The 13,265-nt window shown below is 37.8% G+C and overlaps 1 protein-coding gene across 3 annotated transcripts in view; it reads left to right on the top strand.

Moving 5' to 3' along the window:
• Positions 1 to 13,265, top strand: part of Fryl (FRY like transcription coactivator) — a 245,919-nt gene that overhangs the window by 50,864 nt on the left and 181,790 nt on the right. The window lies entirely within an intron of this gene.

Genomic DNA, 13,265 nt, shown 5'->3' with positions numbered 1-13,265 from the left:
TTGCTTTCTTCTTTCTTCTTTGAGCTATTTTTTTCTAAATCACATCTAAAAGTAGCAGTAACTTTAGGTTTTGGAGTCTTCAAAATGTCCTTTATGTAATACATTCTGGATACAGTATAATGTGTAATGTTTATAAAGAATGCATACAAAAATATGTGAATAACTTTGTGTGTACTTTATATGTTCTCTAATAATCCCTTGTAAGGCTCTGGACATTTATTTTATAACTGTCTTTTCATATATATTTAGATACTGTTTTTTTTTTTTTTTTTGGTCTTTTTCCTTTTTATCCGTACCGGGGATCAAACTCACTACTGCCTGCTTGCAAGGCAGGCGCCTATGCCGCTAAGCTAAATCCCCAGCCCTAGATACTGTTTTGAACTCACTGAGTCAAGAAAATCCTCCTATCTTCTGATGACTGAAAATTGTGTAATTGTGTAATTTTTTTATGGCCATAATAAGAGAGGTGTGACGGATCAGCTGTTGTTATTCCAGGGCACTCTGTGTGCTTTTTCCTGTTTTAACTTTCGATTTTAGGAAGTGTAGTAGTTAATCAGCAAGTTTTCAGGACATCTCTATACTCAGAGCGTGAGAGACAGGGTGCAGGGGAGGAAATTAAAGTAAGTTGCTAAAATAAGAAACCTAAAAAAAGATTGAAGTAGGCTCATTTTGGGCCAGTCAATAAATATTTACCAAATGTCTGCTTTTTATGGAGGAAAGTACGTAGTGACATTTGATGTAATGAAGAGATTGTCAGGTGGGGACTGTGCTGTTAGGGGTGAGGCACAGAGTGGGGCGGGGAGATGGTTGTGGGCTGAGTTCTGGTGATAGCTGCAGAGTTCTGGGGTGCAAGTTAATTAGCTTAAGTAGATCTCAGTTTTCTTATTTATAAGATGAGTGAGTCAGCCAAATGATCTGTAAGGGTTTTTTGTTTGTTTGTTTGTTTTTGGTGCTTTTATACTCTTTAACACTTAATGATTTTGATGAACATATTGACAGAGGTTTGGTTTTTTAAGGATATATTTTCTTCTCTGTCTGATAGACAGTTTTGGTCTACTTTTCTACTTTTGTTAAATTAGGGAACAAGAGTTAAGTTTTCCAACTAGTAAGATATTTTTCTTTTTTTTCCCCTTTTTATCGGTACCGGGGATTGAACTCACGACTGCTTGCTTGCAAGTCAAGCGCTTATGCCACTGAGCTAAACCTCCAGCCCCGGATATTTTTCAATTAGCCCTTCTGTTTGAAGAAATTTACTTTCTCCCTCCCTCCCCACCCCTTCTCCCCCTCCCCCCTCCTTCTCCCTCCCTCCGTCCCTCTCTCTTCTTGGCCCTTCTCTTATCCTGACCTCTAGGCCTGTCCTTCACTTGACTCAGCTGTTCTCTCTGTTCACTCTTGAATTATGCTGTTTCAGTGGCTCATGCCTCCTTTGTTGGCCTGTGTAGTGCCCATTATTTTCACTTTAGTGGTTTTCCAGACTCACTACATCTAAGATTCCAATGTAGAGACAAAGTGCTTTACAAGCACTGTCCTAAAGATGTTTAGGAGTAAAGCGTGAGTTTTTCACTACAGCTGAAACCAGTTATACAGTAAGCTGGCCTTAGTTTGCTTTGGTCTGGTGCCCTAGAGGTCTGTGCACGTCTCCACAATCCTCTGCATTTCTCCTCTCCTACCAGTTTTCACCTATGACCTTAACACTTGCAACAGTTTCATTTTTAAGGTCTTGAGAAGAGAGGTTCCTTTTTTTCTTTAGAATATTTTTTTATGTCTTCTTGGCCCACTGGGGGAGGGAGGCCAGGGAGATTTTTGCCTGTTGAAGTCCTCAGGTTAAAGAACATGTGTGCAAGATACCAGCAACAACAGCAGGTAGCATGGAGCAGAGCAGAGTGCAAGAGCTGCTTGTGTCTGTATAATTCTTACACAGATTGTTACTTCATATTTACATTCTTACATGCCAGCCTTGTTGTTGCGGATCTAGTTGTCCACTAGTCAGCCATGGTTACATAACTGTTGCTTGTGCTAGACAGTGAGGTTGTGTCCTCAAGTGTACTCAGACACCCCTGAACTTTGAAGCATCTGTGTGGTTCCCCACATGTCTGAAGAAATTTTTGCCTTACTGAAATTTTCGTACTGGAAACATATATGTATATATATATATATATATATATATATATATATATATCTATCTATCCAGGCTGATATAAGGATTCCCTTTGTATTCATCTCCTAGGTTAAGTAATTATCAAGTCATGGCCAAATCATTCTTACGTGTGTCTCCTTCACTAAATTCCTTTCCATGTCTGTATTATTTGATTGCAAATCCTATCAAACATGACTATTGGTTAACCGCTCAGTATATATCCTTAATTACCATTATTACTCTTTAAAAAAACCACAGAGTCCAGTATTATCCAATAACCAGTCCGTGTCCTAATTCACTCATTTATTTTAAAAACAGTTGAACTGATGGGTCAGGTACTAAATAAAGCCACTCTCCTCTCTATCATCAACATCAAATAATTGCTCATTTACAGTATTTCTTTTTAGTTAAGGCCATCTTATGAAAGCAATACCAACAACAGTTGTTCCTGTCTGGGTTTTTTGCTTAATATTGGGACTGTTAGTTGGTAGTTCTTTTCATTGATGTACATTATTCCATTGTGAAAATGCTACCATTTAAAAATTCATTGTACATGGGGCTGGGGATTTAGCTCAGAGGCATAAGCGCCTGCCTTGCAAGCAGGCAGTTGTGAGTTCAATCCCTGGTACCAATTAAAAAAAAATTAAATTCATTGTACAGCATATAGATTTAGGAAATCCTTCCACCCTGGGACCTATTTTTAACCAAGCTGTTAATAACACTTTACTGTTGGACATATTGTAGTTTCTCTTGGATATATATAGTGCTACCTCAGTTCACAAATTTAATTCTTTCCATGATTCTGGTTGCAAATTGAATTGGATGAGACCGAGTCAAATGTTCAATGTTGACCTTATGGGGAAATTTGATTCTGTTCTTGTCCAGTGTGGTTTGAGACCAGAATCATGAAAAAAAGAATTAAGTTTGTGAACCAACTGTACTCAAGAATGGAATTTGCTGGTTTCTTTTGGATTTAGGACACATTCCACTAGAAGTGTTTAGCCAAAGAACTACATGTATTAGTTATCTATTGCTGTGTAACAAATTATCCCAAAATGTAGTGATTTAACACATTGAACATTTATTATCTCATAATTGCTGTGGACTCCTTTCTCTGGGGGTGTGGAATGGGTACTTCTAGTGTAGAGCTAATCAAAGTGTCTTTTGGAGCTGCATTTATTCCAAGGCTTAATTGGAAAGGGCGCAAATGGCCTTTTCATACAGCTTGTGTGTGTGATTTGTGGCTAATCTGTTGGCTAGACTTTCTTAGGTCTCAGCCTAGGGTACTAATGTGTAGCTGGCTGTTAGTTCACAGGAAGGGAAAGAGGATGTTCAAGACGGAAGCGGTGACCTTTTAGTAACCTCTTCTTGACTGACAATCCATTACACCCGCTACATTCTTTTTGTTTGTATGTAGTAAAATGTACATATCACAGAAGTTACTCTTACTGTTTAAGGATATAATTCAGCACATTAATGCATTCACATTGTTGCACAATTGTTACCATTATCTATCTCCATTGTTTTCTCAGGTTCCCATACTGAAACTCTGTATTCATTAAATAATAATTTTCTATTATCTTTTTCCTTCAGTCCCAGACAACCACCATCCTACTTTTTATCTTTACGAGTTTGACTGTCTTTTAAGTGGAATCAAACTGTTAAGAGTAATTATCTTTCTGTGACTGGCATTTCACTTAGTCTAGTGTCTACGAGGTCATTTACATTCATTCCTTTAAGGCTGCATAATATTACATTACACATTTAGATCACATTTTGTTTATCCATTTGTCCAATATTGGAAGTGTGAGTTGTGTCCAATTTTGGCTGTTGGGAACACTGGCAGTCTGCTGTACCCTACTTTTCTAATAAACTCTAAATCTGGTCCCTACTAAAGGGAGGTGATTAAGTGAGGAAGTGGGAATCATAAGAGCCCCTCTTACACATCCAATACTCCAATACTAACTGTCAGTCTGTCTAATCAGTCTTAATAATTGTTCTCAGTAATTAAGCCAACAAAAGTATGTATTTTTAGTATAATCTATATAGTTCTGTGATTCCACCGTCAAATCCACAAAACAAAGTATATTTCTTAGCCTAGCTTCTATGTGTTTTTTCCCTTTATGAGTAATCATATGCTAAAAACTTCAGTTTTTGCAGACAATGTGACCCCCTTTTAGATAAAAGGTAAGATACTATATACCTTGCTTTTTTCACTTGATATAGTCTGTAGATCAAATCTTTAATAATTTATTACTAATTTCTTTTTAAAGTCACATAATATCTCATTGGGTGAATGTGACCTAGTTTATTTCACCAGTTTTCAACTGATGGAGGTTTGAGGCTAAAAAAATAAAAATGTTTTGAAATGTAAATAGTACTTCAATGAATGCATGTCTTTTTATATTTTGCCATTATATGTTTGAGGAACTTTTAGAATTGGATTTGCAGGTCAAAAGGTAAATAAATGACTTTACCATTTTACTAGTTACCTCCAGACTCATCCTAAGAATTATGCCTCTTTGTCTTCTTATCATTATGTGACTATTTGTACATAGCTTTGTAAACAAAATGCCTTGTCAAGCTGCAGGAGTTTTTTGCCAAAGGAATCTTATTGTAAATGTTAATTCCCGTCTGTAGTTATGAGGGAGATACGTATCTTTTTCTATGGTTAAGAGGCGTTTGCATTTTTTCTTACCTGTCCATTTAAGGAAAAATCCCTTTTGTCGAGGTTTTTGATATTTTCTATTTTATAAGCTCTCTACATATTGGGAATATCAATCTTTTCTCTATTTTTTTTCTTCTGACTGGCAGTTAAGTAGAAGCTTCTTTAACCTGCCTTCAGCCTGCTTTTGTTTTTTTTCTTTTCTCATCTTTTCCCATTATTCTTCTCGCTAAGAGATTGTTCAGTGTTTGATGACTCCACCTACATAGCTCAGACCTGTTCTCCTATTTCCTCAAACATGCCTCAGGTGGAATTTGACATTGTCCATGAGGCTGAGAGTTCTGTGTTCCCTTTATTGGGTAGCGGCAAGACCATTTTCCTACTTGAGAAATTTTGTGGCTTTATTTGTAATACAATAAATGTTTGTTGAACTACCCAGGTTTCAACTACTAGGCTAAAACAAGTAATAAATAGTCACAATAGTCATAATCCTAGCTCTCGAGAATGGCTTCATGGGAGTCCTTTTTAGCACATGTCTAAAATGTGTGGTTAAATATTTCAATTGAGAACTTAAGGCTTGGGACACATTATTGTATTGGAGAGGATATGGGTTGCTCTTTTGACTAAATGACGTTTAAGTAGAGTTTGGAAGGACAGTTAGGTCAAAAGGATTACCCTGGTGAAAAGATCAGGATGCCAATTTGCAGTCACAGGAAAGGAGTTGGACTACCTTCTGGGAAAGGAAAAGTACCAGTTTGTCTGCCTGTAGGGATAAGGAGTAGAGGGGCAGGTGATACCATCTGATTCAGTTTATAAAATGACCTCGGACCACGCCTTGGAGAAGGCAATCAGGAGCTAGTTAGCAGACTCTTATTCCTGTAGGTGGTGGCGGCTGTTTGTTCAGTCTGTGGATTGCTCTGATAGCTTTTTAGGAATTGTTCCAACCCAGTGTTAGCCCTTGTTCTCCGTCAGTGTGCTTTAAAAGAAGACTTAACCTCACGGTGTCTCCTTCACTGGAGAAGAGCAGGTCCTTTTGGAACTGAAGGCTGCGCCATTTCTTTAGGGCTCAAGGTCTGCTCTGCTGAGACTGCTTTTCTTTAGGCAGCTGAGACAGAAGTCTTTTTTAGTCTTTTTTTTTTTTTTTTTTAACTCATCCTTAAGCTCCCATCTCCTACCTTGACAGTTCTGCTTCTAGACCTTGCACCATTTTTGCTGTTTCCAGAAGGCTCTGTTAAATCCTGTTCCCATAAATCCCTCTTAGACCCTTCCAGTCAGGTTGATTCTTTTTTATTTTTTATTGTTTTGGTACCAGGAATTAAACTCACAACCTTGCACATGCCTGGCAGGCACTTAGCCCTCTGAGCTAAACCCCTGGCCCCAATTCTTTTTGTTTTAACCCACATAGACTATTTGCCTTTGTTGCTGTGTCAGTACTAAGATTCATCATAATCTTTGTTACATTAGAAATGCTCACATTATTTGTTTTGAGTTTAAATAATTGTCTTTTTCATTTTCAGAACTGATAGGAACTCAAAATAAATTGCTATGAGACTAGGGAAATCAGTCATAAAAATCTTTCATAAAAGAAGCAAGTCTCGAGTACAGTTCTACAGATATCTTAAATAAAATCTTCAAAGAGTGACCTCATTCAGAGATAGAAAAACTTACTTGCCTTTTGAAGCAGTCTTTACAATTCAGTGCACATCAAATAATACTTAAATTCTCTACACTGGTTTGACAGAAGTATGATTTCTATGGCAGGATCAGATTGTACTTATGACTTACTGGGAGGAATCGTGTACTTACAGCATTAAATGTTTGATTTCTGTGCGGGTAGAGAATGACCAATAAAGCCATGAATGTGTGGCATGTTTCATTGTACCTCTGCTTCGTCTGAGTCTTGTTGTTGACTGTCTTCCTGGTAGCTTTGTAGCATGGCTCTTTCTAGGTTACACATATAATAATCTGCATATTGACAAAGAGTAGGGTAACTGTTTCTTACTCTTGATTTTGTTTGTGTTTTAGAGCCAGTGTTTCTTTTATGACAAGAAGTTTACTGTTATTTATTTTAGTTGGTACATTTTAGACATACCTAGTGATAACATTCATCCTAGCAAATTTGTACCTGCATATGGTATATCTTGCTTCTTCTTTTTCCCCATTCCCCTCCTCTCCCTTCAGCCCCTCTTTCCCTCTGTGTGTGTGTGTGTGTGTGTGTGTGTGTCTTTTTGAGACAGGGCCTCACTCTGTGGCTCAGGTTGGCCTTGGGCTCACTTTGTAGCCCAGGCTGGTCTCGAACTCGCAACGATCCCCTTGCTTCAACCTCCCAAGTGCCGGGATTACAGGCATGAGCCACCACGCCTGGCTCTTTCCCTCTTTCATTACAAAAGCTGTTTGCATTTTTTCCTTCTGTTCTTTTTTTCTTTTTCACCCCCCCTTATTCCTCTTCTCATTCTGACATTTTCTTCCCATTTCCCAGTATCTATTTTGATCCTTATTTACACCTTAGTTTCCCACACTGGAGAAACAATGTGATATTTACATATGTATGTCCAGTTTATTTCACTGCAGAGTATGGTCTTAAGGTACATCCATTTAGCTAGAAATGGCTCAGGTTTCCTTCTTTATGACAGAATAGTACTCCATTGTATAACAAAACTTCTTTATCCCTTTATCAGTTGATAGGCATTTGGACTGTTTCTAACAAGTGTACTATAATTTACTGCCTGTGTCTTGCAAAATGCTTTTAGAGACTTGTTTATTTTTAATCTGTATAAGTTTCCTTCTTTTCTTAGCTCCTTCCATTTCTCTCTTTTATGAATGAGGTACGTTAATTTGTCTCAGTTTTTATATCTTGGTATTGTGTAGCTTTACTATATGCATATGTTACCTTCTCAAATGAGCTCTTTCCTTTTAAATTATAATGGATATGGATTTTATATATAAACTTTCAGATGTTCACTGACTTAATTTCCTTAGATCACCTCAAATTAAATGAGTGCTTTAGTGTCTTTCTTTTTTTTTTTTTTTTTTTGTCTTTTTCCTTTTTATCGGTACTGAGGATTGAACTCACGACTGCCTGCTTGCAAGGCAGGCGCTTATGCCGCTGAGCTGAATCCCCAGCCCCCTGCTTTAGTTTCTTAATACATATAGATGTTATAAGAGGGTTGGGTGATTAGAATAATTTTGGTTCCACACAAATAATGGGATTTATTTTTTGTCATTTTTAATGTAAAAAAGACTAAACCTTTTAAGCCTGTTTAAGATTCCTAAAGTCACTTTCCAATTTTTGGTGTTTTAGTATTATCTAATAAAAACGTATTATTTTCTAGTTAAAAAACCCTTAATGGAAATTTTAAGTGAACTTGCATACGATTGATTTAAGACTCTTGAGTCTTAGTTTCAGGAAATGATTTTACGTTTTTTTTGTTGTTGTTGTTTGTTTGTTTTTTGTTTTGGTCTTTTTCCTTTTTATCGGTACCTGAGATCGAACTCACGACCACCTGCTTGCAAGGCAGGCGCTTATGCCACTGAGCTAAATCCCCAGCCCCGATTTTACGTTTTTTAAAAAACTGTATTTTGAAACATTAAGTAGGTGTGTATTAAGATTCAAACCACCATTTGGTACTGTAATCTTCAATTCCAATACTTTATTTTGGAGTGATGAAAGTGTTTATGTTTAAAATGGAGAGTCTGTGAAACCAGAAATCTGCCGTGTAGCTCCTGTTTGCCAAGTGTATGAAGAGTTTAAAAGATGAAGTTGTCACAGGTGCAGTACTGCACCGTGTGCAGGATTCAGGCGGCAGCAGTGAAGGTGCGGGAGCCCGAGGAGGTGAGAGCCGCGGCTGGGTCTTCCCTTGCCCTCTCCAAGTCTGATTTCCTTTCCCATTTTAACTTCTACAGGAGAATTACACCCTGGAGTATAATTGCGGCATTAACTCATAGTGTGATACAGGAAAAGCTGAGCTTTTGGTTTCCTGCCTCTGCCTGGTTTGTGCTGTGCTCACTGTCCACCCGTGCTCCTCTCACCATGGGGCAGCTGAGGGGGACGTTAGAGCTCAAACCCCAGCGCCTTTCTTCAGGCTGGTTGTCATTCGGTGCCTCCCGCCTAACGGTGCTTGATGTATGGTAGGAATCTGCTCATTTATTATTCTGTACCTGGTGTTAGGTTTCTAGAAACCTTAACAAAAACCTCTTTAGTTTTTGCCATTTGCTTTACTCCCTTTTAACATTTCCATGTCGCCTTAGGTTGCAGTGAGAAGAGGAGCATAACCTAGATTAGGAAGTCGGTCCGAGACAACATTCAAAGGTTTGTTCAGATGACCCTGAACTCCACTAAACTCAGTCAGGGACCAAGTATTCTCTCAAAATAGAGCAGGAACAAAGGAAACGGGCACATAGGGACTCTGGAGGAACAGTGTGATTCGAGGAGATTTCCACTTTAGGTCACAGATTCATCCCCTATATATTTATCCCATAGATATTTTGTCAAACCTTCCCTGTAACGCAGGAACTGTTGTCATGGAATTTTGCAGCTGGTTGAATTACCACTGTGCTTACACTGTTAGCATTTCTCTTTGGGGCATATGTTTATAATCCTGGCTAAAATGGGACTGTCACTTTCTTCTTTAAGATTGTTTATTGGACTTTAGTTAAACATTAATAGAGAAAGTTTGAGTTTATCTTAAACATGAAATAACTCTCTGATGTGTTGATTGTAATATGATTTTCCCCTTATTTCACTTTGACAAAGTAAATGTGTTATTTTTATGAAATATTTAAAAATTATGCATTGTGTTTAGTTAGCCTTTTTTGAATGACCTCAGGCTTTTGTTCTGAGGTTTAGACTAAATAGAAGAACATATTGTAGCTGGGAGGAGTGGCACTTGCCAGTAATCCCAAACTCAAGAGGCTGAGGCAGGAGAATTGCCATGAGTTTGAGATGAGCTTGAACCATGTAGGAAGATCTTGTCTAAAAAAGAACATTCTGAAATGAGAATTGCATTTTTTCATATTTGCATTCTGAGTACTATTTCCTCTACTATAACTTTATATAAGATCTTACTCTTTTAGAACAGAAAAGAATCCAGATGTGCACCATTTCTCAATTCACCTACTATTTTTATCATTTTCTGTATCTGTAAGGCTGAACATTTGTGGAGTTTAAGGATTTGTTTGGATGGAAATGAAGTAATGTATATAAAGCACCTAACCTGGTTGGTGCAGTGTAGTAGACCCTTGGAACGCAGTGATTGTTTTGGTTAGTGGTTGTTATTATTGGATACTTAATTTGGGTTTCTGGGGCATTATTTTTTGGGGTGCAGTGAACCAGTTCTGAATCCTACCCTGCTATACTGTGTTGGTAATTTCCTTAGCCTGAATTAACTGCTGTGAAGAAGAAAGCCTGTTTGTGGAGTGGGATGGGAGAGGCTTACTGACTTGTGTGTGTGTGTCCTCTCAGGGTTAGTGGCTCTGTACTGGAATGAGATGGGTAGGGCTTTGTGGCATGTCCTATATGGTCATCCATAGTGACCAAACTGATGTGGAATGTTGTTTTGTTTCGGACTTTGAAAAGTGTTATTTTCTGTACAGGGAATTTTGATCTGAATAAATTGCTTATTATCCTTTAAACTTTTCTAGAGTGAGAGGAGCTGTCAATTGGTGTAAGTTGTGCCCAGCACAATGCTTCCTTTCATAGTCATGGGTCATAGGCAATAACAAGATCACCACTTCTGGGATGGAGCGAGGAGCTGTTGTGTAACTCAAGGGCTCCATAGGAGCCTTGGCCCTGGAGGGGGTCACGTTGGGAGTTGGAGGCAGGCAGTGGGGCAGCCTGGTACTGGGCCTGAGTATGTAATTTAAATGGGCTTTTTAAAAGTCTGCAGCTCACCAGCTCTTGAAAGAGGCAAGAATCCATTGGGATAACTATAGATGGTCACCCCAGTCTTCTGGCGTGAGCACTTCCCCAGTGAACCCTTTTCCTGTTCCCCTCCTACTCCAGCTGATTCCTGTCTCCTTGATACCTGATTGTTGGGACCTAACTAGTAACTTTTCTCAAAGTGTACCTGAAACAGGCTGTGACAGGTGTCTCTCTTCAGTTTATCTGTAAACTTCTGATGGCGATGTGAGCCGTTTCGTGCAGATTCCAGCTTAGATTGGCTCTTGGTAAGTGTTAGAAACAGGTCTCCATGCTTGTGGTAAACACCTCAGTGTTACCCGGTGCAGGGATACCTTTCCGCCAGTGCAGGGATCTTCCCACCTCCCACAGCTCATCAGTGATAAGCCCTCAGAGTCCCTCACCATCCCAGGTTCCAGTCTTCCTTCTTTGCCAGTGCAAAGTCTCAATTTTTATCTTTAAATCTCTTCTCCATTAAATTTTTAAAAAGTGTTTTTCATTTTAGGTAGTAGTAATTAATAGTTAGAAATTCAAAGAAAGATGAGAAATGTGGGGCCAGAGCTCAAGTCAGCTAAATATATATATATATTTTTAAGTGACAAAAATGTTTGTAAATATCGTTCTTATTTAAAAAAATCAGAAATTACATTAATTTTGGTAAAATTCTAGATTTTTTTCCAAGTTAATTCAAAGCCTCAAGATACTGGGAATGTTAGGTAAAGCTTCTGGGAAGAGAGAGTTGTGTTATAGTTTTCAGATTGTCATGAGAAATGTGTATTTTACTGTGTCATACAGTTTTTATAGTGAATTATGAAAGCTATAGGGGTTGACCTTACTGTCCTTGTCTTAAAAGGTTTTATTGTGATTTAAAATCATAAGTCTTTAAGTAGAGCCCTTCTTAACCTCTCCCCTACTTGCAATGTAAATTGTAATGGTTTATTGAAAGTTAATGTGTATAGGACTTTTTTTTTTTTTTGAGAAAACCAGTTTAAGATAGAAGCAGAGGAGGTCACTTAAGCCAAAACTGCTGGGTTTAAGAGTACGGGAAGGCAGAGGAGCCATATTGCCAGCTCCTTAGGAGCTGAGGTGGGTTCCAATCAAGTTCAAGGTCAAGCTGAGCAACTTAGCAAGACGTTCTTAAAAAAAGAAAACATGGCTGCCCATGATGACTGAATCATGATAATTTTATATTGCCCAGTCTTCTTACTGTTACTTTTGTTCTGAACTGGGCCTATGATTTGGTTATTTTCTTGTCATTAATAATAGTATCCCTAAGTTGGCATGATTCTTACACTTAGCAGTGTGTGGGAAACTTACATTTAAGTGTCTGAGAAGTTTACATTTGTTTAGTTTGCATATTTTCAGTTGAATTTAATAAATGCTTTTTAGTGTTATTTATATGAAAGCAACTTTGCTAGTCTTTATAGGGAATGTAATGGGGCTTTGTAGGAAATGCAGTACTCTAGGAGATCACAGGCAGAGCCACCTCTTAGCACCTGAGAATTTTAGAACAGGAAAAAATTCGGGAGATTATTCTAAATGTGTCTTAGCAGCAGTCCCCGCTTCTGCTTCCTTGTCTCCCTTGCTTAGTATGTAGGTGGAGACTCAGACCAGTTTTGTGAGTCTAGGAATTTACAAACTGAGAATATGAGAAGTTATTTTAGTGGCAAATGGCTAGAATATCAAGCATTTTCCCCTGAATAGGGTAGTCGAGATTATCAAAATACACTGCAGATAGTTTCAAATAGCATATGAAATCATATGTATGTATACTGCGTTGTTATACAAAATTTTTGTTGAGACATTTTAAAAGATGTTTCTTTTTATTATGGTGAAAAGTGTGAAACACATTGCTGTATTCCATCCATTCCATCCTCTCCTTAAATGTGAGCAGCGTCCGTTGCTGTCTTTATCCCTAGAAATGCCTCTTATTTTCCTGCCCAAAGTGAAGTGTTTTCTACCCAGAAATCAGGTGATATTTCCCCACAGTGCATCTTAGCAAAAGACGGGTAAGGAGCAGTTTTCTTCTTTTGTTTTTTATGCCGTCTTGGTCACAAACCTCTGGGTACAGTAAAACACTCTGGTGGCTCTCTCTTCGTTAATTTGTCAGTATTGTTTATGATGTGCTTAACTTGGTACCAAGATGTGATTTAGCCACCAAGAGAATTTGGATTATTTAATACTAGTACATAATAAAAGTACTTATCAAATATTCATGTGGGCACATACAGAGGCATAATTGTATTCTTGTAATGCACAATATAAATACTAATATTGTTTTGGAGAATCAGCATGGTTTGCTGAAGCCCGGCTTTGGAAAAATGCATTGTAGTATGTTTTTATCTGTGGGACTTACTGGCAAGTGTAATTGAGAGATTCTAAATATGGTAGTTGTTTACTTCACTTTTGATTTTTGGCTTACATATTTGAGTCTTTTTTTTTCTATAATCACTGAATTACTGTTCTTGTAAGGTCTGTGGTAGAAGATAAACTATAATTATTTTATGAAAGTTATTTTAATCATTAAATTTACTTTTAAAGATATATTTTTAAAAAATTTGCTTCAC

The sequence above is a fragment of the Cavia porcellus genome, unplaced genomic scaffold (assembly GCF_034190915.1).
Source record: "Cavia porcellus strain 051 isolate PalLab524CR breed Dunkin Hartley unplaced genomic scaffold, mCavPor4.1 scaffold_30, whole genome shotgun sequence".
NCBI classification, from domain to species: domain Eukaryota; kingdom Metazoa; phylum Chordata; class Mammalia; order Rodentia; family Caviidae; genus Cavia; species Cavia porcellus.
This window is presented reverse-complemented; position numbering and strand designations above follow the sequence as displayed.